Consider the following 12756-nt stretch of genomic DNA (forward strand, 5'->3'; position numbering starts at 1 on the left):
TTTCTTCTAGGCAACAAATAGACAGATCTTGTTTTTTAAATCCATTCAGCCAGTCATTGGAGAACATAGTTTTTTTTGGTTGTTTGTTTGTTTGTTTTCCCCTCTGGTAAAAATATAAGAGCCACCACAGTCTCTACCGGTATCAAAAAAGTGCTTTCTCTCCACCAGTTGCCAGGTGCCCTTGTGGGGAGATGGGGAGAAATAAATGTGATTTTCTTTTACTGGATTAGGCAGGTACTCTGTCCCCTGCAAAACTCCAGACTATATTCAAAGACAGTGGGGTCTGCAAGGCTCTCCCTCAAGCTGTATCACCAGGAGTATGGGCTGCCACAGCCTACTCTCACCTCACTCTCCAAAGGTGGCATCTCCTCCAGCTCCCAGTTGTGGGGCATGTGTGCTCATTGCTGTGCATCCTCACCCCCTCATGCTGCTCCACGATGCCCCTCCTTTTTCTGTAGAATTTCCAATACAAACTGCTCTCCTACTCTACCCTGAAAATGCACTTCCTTTGCGTTTCTTCTGCTATTTTCCTTTGGTGAAAAGCAGCATATCTTTTCCTTATTCAGCCATCTTGGAATTATATTTATCCTATATTCATTTCTTTACTTGTTGGCATTTGCAAGTGGGGTGGAGTCAAGAGCAGGAGGTGCATATCAAACCCAGGTGTTTTGATATAGATGCAGAGATCTTAAACAGCATCTTAACTAGTAGTGTGCCAGGTATCCCTCACCCCTTAGGTAGAACAATGAACAGCTAAAGACAAACAGTAGGGTATCAGGGGCTTTCTGCAAATGGATGAATAGAGGAAGATTTCTGAGAAATATCACAATGCAACTAGGTCAGCTGCAGTGATTTGGATGCATGCAAGTGTGAATTTGTGTGATGGTTGTATAAGTAGCACTGTAGCTCTAAAATATCCAATCAAAAGTTGTATAACTGAATATGTATTTAAAAATACTTAACGTTTGTGCGAGGGTATATAAGATTTGTTGCTTGTTTAGGGCCCAGAATTTGGAGACAATACATTCTTCTGGGCCTACCAGCAAGAATAAAAGTTGTTTTCCTGTTAAGAGCCTTCATGTCCCTTGTCTCTGTCTTAGACACCCACGATGGTACAAAAGCCCATCCCCACTTGGCAAATTTTAATGCACAGTCATTTTTACTCAGTAGAATATAGTCTTTATATCTCTTTACATCCTACAGTTCTAAAAAAGCCTGAATGACAATTCCCTCAAAATTTTATGTAATTTAAATTTAACCTAATGACATCAACTAAAAAATGTGTTTCATTATATCTTATTCATTATTGAGCAAGAACAATCATACTCCTTACCACTGACCAAATATTTCACGCACTGAAGTAAGAAAGGCTAAAATTGAAGGCACTAACAATCTATGAGTCTGTTAATATTATATTGTTCTTAGATTTTTATATATAAAAAATAGATGTTGGATGGGTACTTGGTATAACAGTTAACCTTCTGTTTGAGATGTCCAACTCCCATATTAGAGCACCTGGGTGTGAATGCTGGCTCTCCATTCCAGCTTTCTACTAATGCACACCCTGGAAGGCAGCAGGTGATAGCTCAAGTATTTAGGCTCCTACCACTCACCTGGGAGATCCAGATTGAATTCTTGGCTCCTGAATTAGCTTATCCCAGTTCTGACTGTTTCAGAAATTTGGGGTGTGAACAAGTGGGTGGAAGATGTCTGTCTTTCTTTCTGTCTCTATGTGTCTCTTTGTCTTTGAAATAAAATTTGTTAGATAAAGTAATTAAATAATAAAGAGAACTCTGAAAGAAGCTTTTTACTTATCCTTGCACCTTCAGGTCCTAAACTCCAAACATTATGGCTACCAATTCAGATGGGATGGCTGGATTTAGATAGTAGTTTCCTATTTCAGAATAGTGAATTGAAAAATTACATATAAGTAGAGATTATTTAATGAATAAGATCTTAATATTAAGTATGGCTTATATTTCTTATATGTTTTATTAAGAAAACTTATTTTTGTAATAAATAAATGTAGTTTATATCACAACAAATCAATGTGGAAACACTATGCCATCACTCTGTATAACCTTTGTTTTTTCATAAAGACACATAAGAGTTCATATTTTCAATACTGCTTGTATAGCCCAAATGGTTATCAGTTGGTACAGTGGCTAAATGCAAAACTTATGTATTTGAGCCTTGTATTTGCTTAATAAAGACCATGTTTTCTTTTGTTTGATTTATAAGTAAAGTATAGAATATGCAATAAATTGCTCTTAATTGTGTAAAATTGAAGCATCCATTGCTTTTTTTAAAAATAATAATTGACTTTATTTCAGCTTAAAATTCAGAGTCCCAGGATTTATTCTCCAGCGTTTAGTCCTTCTAACATTCTCTCTGGAAGCATTATCTTCCAAAACGCTTAAAGAAGCCTGCCAAAATTCAGTTTTTACAAGGTCAATGCAACCTATACATTCCATTCGTAAAAACTTCTGTTTTCGTGTATTGTATAAATACTGAACCTAAAAGTCATTCCAACTACAGTGTTACCTGGATGGTTTTTGAAGCAGAATGCTGAGTCTTCTGTAAATGTGAAGGAAGGTTTCCTACAAGTCTGCGTTTATCTCAAATAATGCTGTGAAAACACTGATACTATTAAAAACAGAAACAGCTTCATTGCTATTTCCATTTTATCTAATTAATACAGAGGAAAGGCTCAGATCCAAGGAAGAAAAGGTCACAAGCTAGAATCATAAGAGGGCCATTTGTTACAGGTTTGAAAGAGTTGCAGTTTGGTTAATGGCACTATGCGAGAATATCACATCCATTTAAGACATTGAAACATTTACAAACTTTCATACAATGAGTGGTTATCTGTGGTGGGGTTCCTTATGGTGTTTCACACATTAACACAGTAAGTTTCAAGTGGTATAGATATACAGAATTGCATGCTTACTAGTGGAGCCATGACACAGAACACTATTGGTGTAATATGACATCGGCTGAATTTGCTGCTAAGCTCCAAAAAGATCATGCAGGCAACAACAGTGGTATGAGACATCAAATCTCCAGATATTGGTTCATTTTGTTTAAGGCATCACACACTGCGTTCAAATCACTGCGGAGGTCCTGCACCACATTTTCAATACTTGTGGTGTCTTTCAGAATTTCAATACTCTGTGTGCAGGGATTGAAGTACACTGAGAAGGGACCGGTAATTGACTTTGCAAAGTCCCTGATCTTTTCTTTGGCTTCTTCAAAACTTTCTGAAACAAAGTAGGCTTCCTGGAAGGTGGTGATAAGGCATTCCTGTAAGCAAGTCGTCTTTGGGTCAAAGGCTTTCACACACACCTTGCCAGACAGAGCGTGCTTTAACTCTCCAATGGAAGAAAGTAGTCCTGCTCCATATGCTCGTAGCTGTCCTTCTTGCTTGCAAAGACCAAACTCGATTGAAAAGAAATAGCACGTGGCCAGTTTCTGAACATCTTCATCTGATACTTCCAGAGGCGCCAGTCCTATTTCTTGTGAAAATTTAGCAAACTTAGGATCCACCAGTAGGGGATCCTAAAGTGTCCCAAAAGTTCATGGCATGTGTCTGGTTCCGGGGTGTAGAGGGGGTCCGAGCCATGCCGGACATACTGAGTACAGTGGAACACTCTGTAGGCCAGTCCTTCGAGAAAGTCGCGCGGGCTCAGGTATCCGGCCACCAGCCTCACAGTGAAGCCAGACCTTTCTTTCAGAAACGTAGAGACGTCTTCAAGCTGAGGTACGTTGTCCTCCCTGTAGCCACAGTATTTACTCAGCAGAGGGAAATTTTTCAAATACTCCCGGCAAGCATGAGCGGGGTAGAGTTTGGAGAGCTTTCGGAAGACAATGCCCCAAGTTCTGGTTTCTTCTTCAGTGTCGCATCAATTGCTTTAATAAGAAAACTCTACTTGGTCCAACTAATGGACCCTAATTTGTATTATTCTAAGTTATCAGCAATTGCATTAAAGATTCGCCTTTATGGAGTCTTAACAAAATATTTCACTTAAAACTTTAGAATTGTTAAAAATCCACTGTCCCTTGATATTTGTATAACTTCACTTGTGGTACAAGTGCAGAGGCAGTTGGTAGAATGGACAGAGGTATAAGTCACTGTGTTTTACTGAGGAAACATAGAACAGCATTAATATTGTGCATAGCTTAAAAATGGTAAGAGAGTTCCTATTGCAAATGCTTCACAGGTGCTTCTATGTGGATTAAATACCTCACATGTATGCTAAGTGATACTGCAGAATAGACAGTGTATATCATTTCCCCTTACTACTTGCAACTTCATGTTTGCTTGTGACAGTATCACACTCTCCTAAGTTTAATTTATAGCTGTACCATTTTACAGACAAAGAAACAGTCACAGCAGTCAAGCAGCCTACCTGATTTCCAAACTATTTCATAGATCTTAAATATTTGAAAGCATATGCACTTGTGTCTACAGAAATGTGCTTTCATTGTATGGAAAGCATTTATGGCTTCAAATGTTGAAAAATGTTGGACAAATGACCACTTTTGCAAGATTAAATGAGCTCTAGATATAAGAAAATAAGTTTCTTACAATTTTAGTTTTAGTTTAAGTGTTTCTTGCCAGGAAGTAGCCTAAGTTTGTGGTTTTCATTTGTTTTACTTTTATTCACTTATATCTGAAAGAAACTATTTGCTGAGCCTTTCCTTAGATGTTAATTCTCATTTAACTAATGATCTTGTAACCCATGGAAAATAAGTGTAACTAGGACTTTCATATTCAAGATGCTGGTATTATTTCATCTGCCCTCTTCTTTCACTACACATAGGTGTATATGCAATAAAACAGATTGACCAAAATTTTCAGATAATAGGTCACTTTATGTAATTTCTGATTAAATTGGCATACTCACTTTCAATTCTGATTACTAAGTATCTTACTTAAAAATCTATTAACTTGGGGCTGGCTTTGTGGCTTAGCGGGTCAAGCTACCATCTGCAATGCCAGCATCCCATATGGGCACTGGCTCTTGCCCCAATCTTTATCCTTTCTACTGGCCTGGGAAAAGTGGTGGAATATGGCTCAGGTGCTTGGGTCTCTACCGCCCACTTGGGAGACCTGGATGAAACTTGGCTCCTGGTTTCAGCCTGGCCCAACCCTGGACATTGGAGCCATCTTGGGAGTGAGCCAACAGATGGAAGATCTCTCTCTGCCTCTCCCTCTCTATAACTCTTTCAAATAAATAAACAATATTTTTTAAAAATCCACTAGCTTTTTCTTTCATGAAATTATAATGAGCAAAATTAAAATTGCATTTAATATAATGACCTCCAGTTCTATTAATTTTGCTGCAAATGTCAGTATTTCATTCTTTTTATGAACAAATAATATTCCACTGGGTATGTATACCACATAATCTTTACCCATGCATTCATCTATGACATCTAGGTTGATCACATACTTTGGTTATTGTGAATAGTACTGCAATGAACATGACAGGATAAGAAAATGGAAAATGTTAATTGACTGATTGGATCAGCTTACACTGGAAATATGTGTTGAAACATTGCATGGCATTTCACAAAATGCACTTCTATTGAACATTAATCAAAAATTTATTTTAAAGTTATACGTCTATTGATTTGAAACTAGTTATACACGTAGGTATAACCTTGGACACAGTTTTTACTGCTTATAAGGTTCAGCAAGTTTTTTTAACCAGGATACTTTTTTTAGAGCAGTTAAGTTCACAGCAAAATGAAAAGGAATCTATAGAGATTTCCTATTTATCCCTTGCATAGGCATTTGCACAACCTCCCTCACTATGGATATCCCACACCAGACCAATACATTTGTCAGAACTGATGAAACTGCATCACCACCCAAAATCTGTATTTTACATTAGCACTCACTCTTAGTATCATATTTTGTGGGCTTGACAAATATATAATGACATGAATCTACAGTTATAGTATCATATAGAATATCATCAATTCACAAAAAGTTCTCATTGCCCTGCCTATTCTTTCCCTTCCCCAACTCTGGTCTCTCAACTGCTATAAGTATCCATAGTCAGGTTTTTGTGTAAATATAACTTTTAAGCTCCATTGAATAAGGAAAAATTCCAAGTTGTGTAAATACTAGATTTTATAACATGATTTTAAAAAAATTTCACAATTTTATAAATTTCCCTTCACAAATAGATCTGTTTCAGAATATACACCATATTTTATATAATACCTATTTTATTATCTGACAGCACAAATATGCATCACAAGCTTGAAGACAATCAGCTAATTGATTTTTAAATGAATTTGGAAGCCTTTTTTGACACCTAAGGAATTCGATATTCTTACATTGTTTTCTTCTTTTAAAAATCCTGGAATTAAATCTCATTTTAAACACGATGACAAACCCAATAGCTTAGTGAAAATAAACATGGACACAAGTTTTACCCTTCTGGTGGAAATCTGCCAAAAAAGCTTTCACTGGATAACAATCACTATAATTACAATAGCAACTGACAATGGCTTAAACATAACCCCCAAACACATCCTTTTAAAATTACAATGCTCTTAAACAATAAAATGCTCAAGGACAGGGTCATGAGTGAATGGTAAAAGCCAGAGTGACAAGAAAAGGGAAAACAGGTGGCCCACACAAAAAGAATACCACCAAACCTGCTGGGATAATTTAGATAATTTATTTTGTCCTTGAATTGTCAGGAATGTTTTAAATTTGACATATTTTGCTACCCTGTCTTATTTTACTTATAATTTTGGAAGGCTTTTCCATGAGTTAATATAATTAATTTGAAATTGGGCATTAATGGTGTTTCAATGTGACCCCATCTTTTATGTTACTTTGATTTATATTATTCCAAACTAACAATTAAACAAAATATTTTAAAGAAATTTTACAATTCTAGTAGTACATGTTTTATTAACCTAATATGTAGATACAGTCATTTTTCTTATTAAAATTAACTCAGTCATTATTTATGGATATGAATATAAATGTAGTATGTATATAGGTATGCATATGTATCATACTTATATATACAGTCATTTATGTACAGAAATATATATACTGAGTAAATGAACATACATATTCTTAGAAATCTGAAGAAATGTAAAGAATGAATAACTGGATATAAGAATGTAAATTAGCAGGAACAAATTTTTGCTATACAAAACCCAAGATAAAAATTTCAGTAATGAGTAGTTTAAGCATTTGTTTATTGTCCAAGATTACAAATTGAATCATTGGTCTTTCTCGGAACAAAAATAGCTTTGCTGGGTTATAGAACAATGTTTTGTATTTGTACTTCAAAATCGAATAATATCTGCTGTTTCTTCATGAATTCCTGAAGGAATTGATTTGTTCAAATGTTGCTTTGAAATAAGAAACTACAGTGTGAAAGTCATAGAATGGGATCAATGCCCTCAGTTAAGCAGTCAAATTGCTCAAAGTCTTGTTAGTATCCTCAAAATTCTGCCTTTCAACATCCTATTAAAATAAATGAAAAATATCAAAATAAAGAAAAAAGTTGACCTTATCAAAAGGAGAAATAATTGAATTCCACTTACTCTCTAGACCTTAGTAATTGAAATATTGTTTCATTTTATTTCTTTTCTTGTTCCATGAGTTTCTTCAAATGCAATCCTGTCTTTTCTGACATTCTATCCTTTCCAGCTAAATTTTTAAATTTCTTACAAAAGAGTGCATTCCCAATTAATTTTAGCACATTCTGATTATTCACTTCATTATTTATTTTCCATATCATTTGCATATACTAATTTATTATTTTAATTGATATTAATAAAATTTAGGAATCTCTCAGATCATCACAATTGTTATATTAAAACATATGTATTTATTGACATTGAATTATTATTGTAAAATAAAGGCATTGATTTTTTTTAAAATTCTATTTATTTATTTGAAAGGTAGAATTACAGACAGAGGGAGAGACAGATAGAAAGGTCTTCCATTCACTTGTTACTCCCCAAATGGCTGCTATGGCCGGAGCTGTGTTGATCTGAAGGCCCAGGAATCAGGAGCTTCCTCCAGTTCTCCGGTACAGAGGCCCAAGCATTTGGACCATCTTCTGCTGCTTTCCCAGGCCATAAGCAGAGAGCTGAATGGGAATAGGAGCAGCCAGGACAGGAACCAGTGCCTTTATGGGATTTTGGAACCACAGGCAGAGGCTTAGCCTACTAAGCCACAGCACCGGCCTCCAAGGCATTGATTTTTAAAACAAAGTAATTTTTCTTTACCTTAGAAATGTCAGAATAAATTCTATCAACACCTACAAAATTTTGATGAATGAAGATCAACTCTTAGAGAATTTAAGAGCAATTATTTCCAATATAGAAGTGTTCCTTGAATTTTAAAATAAGAGAAAAATCCATTTTGATAATTGAGTTTAAGTGTACTAAAAGTAGAAATACAAGCAATTCCTGAGAACATTTCAAATTACTTCCTATTAGTATCAATATGTTTACATACACTACAGGTACAGTTAGAGCTAGAGCTTACAATAGTCTTTCCTGTAATAAACACAAGCTAATTCTAAATCAGTTTCCAAACAAAGGTAGTACTGCCCCCTAGGGGCACTTTGGAAATTTGTTTGGTGTTTTTGGTTGTCACCATGACACAACATTATTGTGTATTAAACCTCTGCTCATAATTGTGTCCATCTAGAACATATCCCTCTTTTACATATAACAGAAGATTTTTTGCACAACTTTGATTAACACTAAGTTTTCAAGGAATGGGAACTACTATTTAACTTGATTGAAGATGTATTGTTCAGAAATTTACCAGGTGTTACTTAGCATATTAGGAAATCACTTTGCCAACAATGTTACTGTTCTATATTTCGGCTGCCTTTAAAGACTTGTTAGTGTTACTGTTTGTCCAAGTATTATCCACCTGGCTAGTGTGGTAAATAGTTTTGCCAGAAATAGTTTTCCAAGAACAAATATGCAAAACATAGTTTTAAGTCACAATATCAACATTTTAAGATCTTTACTCTTGTGTTGAATAACTGGAACCAAGTTTTAAGGGCAAGACTTCAAGAGACCTTTTAAAAACTTGTGTAAGGGGGACAACGCTGTGGTGTAGTGGGCTAAAGCCTCCAGCTGTGGCACCAACTTCCTATATGGGTGCTGGTTCTAGTCCCTGCTCCTCTTCTTCTATCCAGCTCTGTGCTGTGGCCTGGGAAAGCAGTGGAGGATGGCCCAAGTGCTTTGGCTCCTCCACCTGCCTGGGATACCTGGCTCCTTGGGTTCAGATAAGCCCAGTTCCAGCCATTGCAGCCATTTGGGAAGTGAACCAGTGGATGAAAGACCTTTCTGTCTACCCCTCTCTCTGTATAAACTCTTCCTCTCAAGTAAACAAATAAATCTTTTTTAAAAAAGATTATCTATTTCTTCTACTCATGCAAAAAAACCTGGTAGGTATAAAATTTTTGAGATACATAGTTTGTAGATGTTATCTAGATGTATATCCATGGACATAATGCATTTATTTGGGAAAAGATAGGTGTGTTTTTCTCTCACTTAATGGATGATCCTAAGAATTTTCAGCCTTAGACTTAAACATTATTTGATAAGATATGGCAGAATATTTTGGTGAGATTTTTTAGAGCATCCTTGATAATCTCAATATTAAAACTATTTTACTTGAGAAAAATGTATTTGAATTATATTTTAATTGTTCTCATATTGTTCAAAAAGTCCTCTGTACCCTAATCTATAATGCTTAGGCTGCATTTCCATCTGTGATGTTTTCCATCAATTTCACCTTTAAAATTTTCCTCTATATACTATGAAATCTCCACAGATCTTCCTCTGTTTCTGAGTGACAATTCTAACCTATATGTATCATATGTTTTAAAATTCTACTAATTTCATTCTCTTTATAATTCTCCCGTATTTCTCATACCTAACTTTATATCTCATTCTCTTGTCTGTATACTTTAGCATGTCCCTTTTGGAATTTCTATTGATTGATTCTTCATTGGTGAGAAGCAACACATTTTTGAAACTATTTTGAATCCTGAATAATTACCTTTCCTAGGAATTGTTTTTTTCTCTGATATTTGATATGTGTGTATATGTATGTATGTATGTATGTATATATATATATATATATATGCAAGGAGGAAGTTTCTACTTCTTGTATGTAGAAGGCTTTCATTTACTGCTTGAGATCTGTGTCCTAGCATGTGTGCCCTGGTGCTGTGATACCATGAGAGATACAACACATGAAAATCTCATTTCTTCAGAATGCATCACTTACAGAACTGTCTCTTGGGCAGTTCTATGCCCCTTCAATAATGACATGCTTCCTGCACAGTTTTCTGGTGTGTGTGTGTGTATCTCTCTCTCTCTCTCTCTGTGTGTGTGTGTGTGAGAGAGAGAAAGAGAGAGAGAGAGAATATGAATGAGGGAATGAGAATGAAGGTATGGATGATGAACAGCTCTCCAACTGCCATCAGAAATTTTCCAGAATGCATAGACAAATGGCTGGCACGCTGCCTATTGAGAACAGTCTTTCTTTTTCTTATTCAAGAGCTATACAGTAGCATTGGGCTAATGGAAAGAACATTTACATGGCCACATTTTCTCTGTTCTGGATGTAAAATATGGATGGACAACTGAGTGGATATCACTTTCCTATTCAATCAGTAGCATCTGTAAAAACTCCTAACACATTTTGATAATAACTTTAGTATCATGTCACTCTTCATTGTCAATGGAGTGAATTTGCATTTTCGATGTTTTTATAGGAAAGATGGGCTTTTGAAAGGCAGTACAAAGAGTATTATAACACAACGTATCAGATATGAGAGTCAGGGTCTATGCTATGGATACACACATTGTATCATTGAAGATGAGAGAAGATTTAGATTTTCCACATGCAAACTTTGAGGTCTTGTGAGACTATCAGGTAATGGTAGTTATTTAGGCAGTTTGATCTGTGGGACTACTCCAGAAGAAATGTTGACAACAGAGTTGTGAATTTAAGAGTCTTAATATGTGTGAAACAGCTGACATTTTAGGGCTAGGGACAAATAGCGTATGGTAGACAAACGTTTGTTTCAACAAGAAGCAATTGGAAAAAGAAGGGAGAATAAGATGTATGATATAATCTAAATGATAAGATATCTTCATAAAGTACATATTTCCAACCAAGTCAAAAGCTAAAGAGAGGTTAAGGTTAAACAGGATAAACCCAAGAGGCCTGACCTTTTAGAAATCTTGGTCATGTTTTAGAGATGAGTATAAGAGGAACGGTGGCCAGCAAACCCATAAATTCATAATGCAATGAATTGATGAATGTATGAAAAATGTGGCTGTGACTGTTAAATACTTTCAGGAAATTTGCCTCTGAAGGAAGGGGGCAAATAGGACAAAGTTTTGCAAGGTGAAGATCATCAAGGGGCTTACTTAGAAACATTAGAAAAACTCACAGTTCAAAAACTCGAATTTACAAAAAAAAGTTAAAAAGTGACAGGACTAAGCTTGTTGTCTGTAAGTCTTTGTCCCTTGTCAGAGAAAGCAAAGCCTTAGCAAGAATTAAGTTGTTAGATTGAACCTCTATGAGTTTCTGTTATTCAGCAATTTAAGTTATAAAAAATGCGTAACTCTGAGAAGGTGTGGGTATACTTGGCAACAGAGTGAAGTAGTTAGGTGCCTGAATTCAGCAGTGAGACTGAACGCATATGCATCACGGTTCAGCCACATGCAAGCTAGTGATCACATCCTTCCACCATCAAATTCTATGAAGCTGTCCACACTTGCTGACTCACATGTTGCCTTTCTTCCTATGGCAATGGATTAATTCTTCCTCTTCCATCTTCATTTTCCCTTAACCCTCTTCTCTGGATTATTAGCTCACAAATACATTATAAAATCTCCTATATCTTAAGAACATATGAGGGGCAGGCGTTTGATGCCATTTGGTACACCCACATTCCTTATAGGACTGTCTGGGTTTGACTCCTGGCTCTGCTTAGGATCCTGCTTCCTGCCAAAGTGTGTCCTTAGAGGAAGCAATGATTGCTGTGGCACTTGGGTCCCTGCCAGGATGTGGAAAGTCAGGATTGAGTTCCAGGGTGTTGCCTTCAGCCTGCCCTAGCTTCAGCTGTTGAGGGCTTTTGGTGAGTAAATCAGAGGATGGGAGGAATTTGTGTGTCTATCTTTCTGTCTCTTTTTGTGCTTCTCTCTGCCTATCAATAAATAAAATAAGTGAAAAATTTTAAAAAGAATCATAAAAACATGACCCTTCATATAGACCATTTATCTGATCTTCTATGTAAAATTCATAAAGAATTGCCTCTGCTTGCTGCTAAGATTTCTGCTTCCTGTGTTCTCTCATGAATTTCCCCCAAATGGCTTTGGCTCCATGTGTCTACCCAAATGGCTTTTCATTATGGTGAAAAAATATATAACCACTATAAGCAGAATAAATTTTTGTTTTGAAAGAGAAAGACTTCCTGGATTTTTTCATTTAAATAAACACATAAATTAAAAGATTATGCATGTTAAAAATAGAACCATGAATAGGGATTCCTCTATAGGTGTCATTTACAGATAGTGACAGAAAGCAACAGGGCCTTGTTTATAGGAGTGCAAAATAGTGTAACCATTTTGGAAAATTGGCACTTTGTCACAAAGTTACCCACACATTTGCAATGTGACTTGGTAATTCCACTTCCAAGTTCAAGAGAAATGAAAGACATGTGGTAG

The 12756-nt window shown here is 35.9% G+C and overlaps 1 pseudogene; it reads right to left on the bottom strand.

The window, feature by feature from the left end:
* Nucleotides 1-3054: 3054 nt before the first annotated feature.
* On the bottom strand, nucleotides 3055-3902 carry LOC133762206 (tryptophan 5-hydroxylase 2-like; annotated as a pseudogene).
* Nucleotides 3903-12756: the final 8854 nt, after the last annotated feature.

The sequence above is a fragment of the Lepus europaeus genome, chromosome 1 (genome assembly GCF_033115175.1).
Source record: "Lepus europaeus isolate LE1 chromosome 1, mLepTim1.pri, whole genome shotgun sequence".
In the NCBI taxonomy this organism is placed as follows: domain Eukaryota; kingdom Metazoa; phylum Chordata; class Mammalia; order Lagomorpha; family Leporidae; genus Lepus; species Lepus europaeus.